General features: G+C 52.0%; 1 non-coding gene across 1 annotated transcript; it reads left to right on the forward strand.

The window, feature by feature from the left end:
- Positions 1-476: 476 nt before the first annotated feature.
- On the forward strand, positions 477-542 carry Mir193a (microRNA 193a). Its single transcript, NR_029579.1, has one exon. It is a non-coding gene; the product is annotated as a microRNA 193a (primary transcript).
- The last annotated feature ends 4,566 nt before the right edge of the window (positions 543-5,108 follow it).

Below are 5,108 nucleotides of genomic sequence, written 5' to 3' on the forward strand. Positions count from 1 at the left end.
AGAGGCCGGGGACCCTCGGCCGGGAGCGCACGAAGCTGCGGGAACATTGGGGTACGTGGCGCGGGCTGCGGCCGCGGTGCGGGAGGAAGCAGCCTGCGTCGCCGCGGCTCGGTCCCGCCTCGCCGAGCTGAGCGCAGGTAACCGGGCAGCGCACCGCTGGGCCTCGCGGGCACGGAGTGTGGGCGCTGGGAAGTTTCTCGGCGTGCAGCCCTTGCGCTCGGGTGGATATGAGGCGGGGGGCGTCCGGGGGCGCTCACTCCCGGCGTCTCCAAGACTGCCCTCTCGGTCAGGGTGCGCTGCGCGTCGTGTAAACCTTCGAGGGCTGGTTTTGGAGCCCTCGGGGCCGAGGCCGGGAGGGGCAGGTGGCTTCTTTGAGAAACTGTCCTCGAGCCAAGAGCGGGCGGCGGGACTCATGCCCTGGGCAGCCCGTCGTCGGGGGACGCACGGCATCCGGAACTCCAAGACGGACGGGAGCTGAGAGCTGGGTCTTTGCGGGCAAGATGAGAGTGTCAGTTCAACTGGCCTACAAAGTCCCAGTCCTCGGTCCCCAGGACCGGCATTTTCTTCACTCTCCTCGCCGCCCGCAGCCCGCCCCTTCTTGGTCCTCGTGCGCTCCGGCTGGGCCCCCCCCTCCCATGTCCATCGGGATAGAAGCGACTGGAAAGGCGTGCGCCGCGGGATGTCTGTGCGGTTTTGGGGGGAATCTCTTGCTTCGGCAGAGAAACCGCAACGTGCTTGAATGTCCTGGGGTGGGGGAGAAAGGACGTTTTTCTTCTGTACCGGCCTGCCTTGCTGTATGGCGCCAACCTTGAGTTTGGGGGTGGGGAAGCTAGAGCCTGGTTTCTGGACTTACTCCTGGGGAGGTGGCCTCGATGCGGAGCCCAACTCCAGGTCCTAAGTGGAGTCTGTGGACACTTCTCTAACCAGTCTTTTGCCCTCTTTAATAACCCATTACTGACCCCCATCAAGTTTTATGCTGAAAAAGCCCCCCCCCCCAGTTCTATTGCTCTTAAAACTTTGCTTACCACCCCCACCCCCACACAAAATTCCATACAAAGCCCTGAAATCTCGAGTTCCTGACCTTGGTCCCTTTTGTCATTTTGTGTTGTGTGACTGTTCTAGGAGCACTTAGCAGACTTGAACTCCGTGTATGAAGGGCAAGCTGACCAATAGGGCACCTCCTGCCCCCTTCTTCCTGGCATTAGGAAATGAGAGAGGTTTCTAGAAGCTGGGAGGCTGGAGACAGAGAAACTAGGTTGGTCCACCACTTTGTACAAAGTTGCACAAAGACCATATAAGAGGTATTCCCCCCCCCCCCGGCTCCCCGTGCTTGTGAACCACGTGCAAAGTAGTCCCTGTGCAAATCACACTCGGGCTGCTGTCCCTGTCCCTTGCTGGCATGTAGCAGTAGGGACAGGAGAGGGAGCCAGGTGTGGAGAGAAGTCTCAGAAATGTGGTGTCGGGCCGGCTGATGAGCCCCAGCAAGGATCATAGCCCGAGCTGTGTCTGTGCTAGCTCTAGTTGATGGAGTACACTGGTGCCTGAAGAATGGGAGAAAAGAGTTTCTTTGACCAGGGTGTAGATTTCCTACCATCTTGATAGATGACCATTTTGAGACAACTGTTTAGGGAGTGGACAAAAGGCACTTCTGGAAGCCTCGTTCCTAATTAAGAAAAATGCTTTCTTTGGGGGTGCAGAATCAGGCTGGAAAAAACAGCTTATCCTGTTGTCCCAGCCCCCAACATCAGTCCCGAAAAGTAAATGAAGTGGAAATCTCCATAGTATTGTGTAGTCATAAACCATCCACAGACGTGAGCCGGAGCCGAGCGATGCAGAAAAGCTTGCCGGACTGGCTGCTTGGCACCCACCCTGGAGGGGCCAAACTTTGGAATCTGGGACATAAGTCACTGGGAATCAGGAGCTCCTAGCATCCAGGACCTGCAGTTCCTAGTCAGGCATGGCTGTGGCCAGCTGTTAGGGATTCAGTTAGATAATGATTTGGTCCTTCATTGCTTTAGGGTAAGTGAATTGTTTAATTTTGCCTTTCTTTTCTCTCCTTTGGAAGGAAGGAAGGAAGGAAGGAAGGAAGGAAGGAAGGAAGGAAGGAAGGAAGATTGACCGAGATAGGCATTAGGCTGGGTTGGCCTCTCCTCTAGCAGCTGATTTCTGCTTTTAAATAAGCAAATGCATTTAGCAAAAGCAAATGCTTCACTTGAGGACTTTGCGGCTCTGCCGTGTCTCCTGGCAGACTCCTCCTTCCTGGCCCCAGCACCTCACCCTATTCCATCCTTGGAAGATGGGCACCTTCAGGCTTCTCAAGGGGATGTGGCTGGATGGCCAGGCTTGTTTGTGCTGGAACCTTCTTCAGGAAGCAGCTAAAGGCAAGGTGGAAAGCTGACAGGAGGGAAAAGATTTTAGCTAGACCTCCAGGGAGACCCGTGTGAATTCAGGTACTGCTTGCTGGGAGGAAACACTCGTTCCCTCAGCTCTTAAGTAAATTGCAACCCTGTGAATAATTAACCTCACCCTCCTAGGTTTTTTTTTTAAATAAAATCTCAACTTATTAAAGATTAAAGATCAATTTTTGCCTAGCAGGATAAGAATGATAAAGGGTGATAGTGGAGAAGCTAGTTCTCTGCTCCTCTACCTTCAAGTCCTGGCAACTTTGAAAGCTTTATTTTTTGCTTATGTGCATAGGTATTTTGTCCACATGTATGTCTGCATCACATGCATGCCTGGTGCCCGAGGAGGCCAGAAGAGGGTGTGTCTGGAGGGCCACATGATTGTGAGATGCTTTGTGGGTGCTGGGAAGGACAGCCGGGGCCCGTAACTGCTAAGCTGCACGTCCAGCCTGAGAAGGCTAATACTTAGAAAGGCTTGGTTTGTTTCACCGCTGCCCGCCCTGCCCTCTCGAGTGTCTTCCTGGGCTGTCTTCACTGCCTCTTTGTCCAAAGTGAAGTTGTCGAGTTCTCCAGGGTGGTGGCTTTCTGCCCCTGTGCCTGTACCGCCTTTATCTAGCAACTGCTTGGCCCTCCTTACCTCATTGGGTTGATTCCCTGTCTCCGGCTCTGCTGCCTTCTGGAAGGCTGGTAAATATTTGGCTAGTGTCAGGACTTTTGCACAAAAGCACGGAGCTCCTGATCTGTGATAAGTCCCTACAAGAGAGTTATAGCAGGAAGGGAGGGGTCATTTTAACTTCTAAAGGCCACCGAGGCACACGGCAGGGTGACCTAGGTGACTTGACTCTTCCCCAATTTCTCCTTTGTGAATCGAGGGTTGTGATTTTTTACTTTGGGAGGGTGTGGTGAGGTTTATATTTTCAACTGTGTACAGTGGCTGGCACAACTTAGCAGCTCGCCCATGAGAGATCCATGCTACACACCCACACACACACATGCACACTGTGAGTGTGGAGGTGTCCATGGTGGTGTGGCCATGTGCCCCGCTCGTATTTGAATCTCCATGCTTATATCTGTTGGTTGAGAAGGGTGCCGTGTGACTGAGACCTTGTGCTTTTGAGTCTGGCAGGTTCTCATACTGACTGTTGTTTGCTGACACATATGGCCTTGGGGAAGTTATTTGGTGTCCTTGGGGAAGTACACCGGGAATGGTGGTAACTTCATGATCAAAAGCTGGGGGTAATATCTGGAGCCCTTCTCCTGCCCCAGGCTTGCTCCTTCATTTTGTTTGTTTGTTTGTTTTAGAAATGTTTAGCATATTTTGTTTATTTATTTATCTGTATGTATATGCATGTATACCTGTATACATATGCATGTATATGCACATATACCTGTATACATATCCATGTATATGCATGTATACCTTCTACCACGTGGATCCCAAGGATTGAAATCAAATTACCAGGCTTGGTAGCAGAGGACTTGACTTCGGTCTTACCAGCTCTCGTTGCTGTTTAGTGGTTGCTGGAGCATCTGTGGGGAAGCTCTGGTTCCCCCACTGCTCACCCTGGCCTTTCTGCCAGCCCTGGGAGCACGTGAGAGGAAGGGTGAGGCTGCGATCCAAAGCAGAAGAAAGTCTCCTCCCAGGGTCTCCTAGCCAATTCCCTGGCCTTCTGGGGGTAGCTCCCCGGTGGGGAGGCAGCAAGCCTGAGTGAGAGCACAGGAGCTGAGAGGCCTGAATTTGCCAGGGCAGACCTCAAAGGAACCCCAGCTTGTAACGCATGGCGGCCACTGTGCACTGTTCTGCAGAGCAATCAGCCTGGACAGCTTGAAGACCCTTCCACCTCTGACCGTAATACAAGTCCTGAAAAGTCCCAGGAGAAAGATCCCAATCTCTCTGGTGGCTCCAGGATGGCTTCCTCCTACTGGCTTCATGGCAAGTTCAGCATGCTCAATAGGGGAACAAAATAGTTTGCTATGGTTTTTTTTTTTTTTTTTTTTTTTTTTTTAAGATTTATTTATTATGTGTAAGTACAGTATAGCTATCTTCAGACACACCAGAAGAGGGCACCAGATCTCATTACAGATGGTTGTGAGCCACCATGTGGTTGCTGGGGTTTGAACTCAGGACCTCTGGAAGAGCAGTCAGTGCTCTTAACCGCTGAGCCATCTCTCCAGCCCTGCTTTTTTTTTTTTTTTTAAGCTGAGATTATCATCAGATTGGGGGAAAAATCAGAACTTCATGAGCCTATACTTTCTTATGGCACAGTGATGTTTTTATTTAGAATTTCTAAGGCATTAACTGTCTTCTTTAGTACTAAAGTCTCTAGTTGCCTTAACTGGCCCTGCACAGAACGAATGGGCAGACGACTTCTCACCCGCTATGGGTGTGCCCTCCCTCCTCTTGGCATGATCTGGGCAACTGGGGAATTTGGAAATCACTGTGCAGCCAGCCCCCTGTGTTGGCTGCCCAGGAGGACTGAGGAAATGAAGGTGCCCTGTGGAACCAGCTGTCCTGCGATTTTGATTTCAGTGTTGCCATCTTGGGGCCTGAAATTACCTTCTCTGCCCAGTAGGAACTGGGCCAAATACACTACATCCCCTTGTGGTCTTAGCCCTCCTGAGAGAGGACATGTCAGAGGAGAGGGGGATGGGCTGCGTGCGGAAGTGGGAGGGGTGTAGGAGGAATCTGGAGATGTGCAGCTGTGA

Source organism: Mus musculus, chromosome 11 (genome assembly GCF_000001635.26).
Source record: "Mus musculus strain C57BL/6J chromosome 11, GRCm38.p6 C57BL/6J".
NCBI classification, from domain to species: Eukaryota; Metazoa; Chordata; class Mammalia; order Rodentia; family Muridae; genus Mus; species Mus musculus.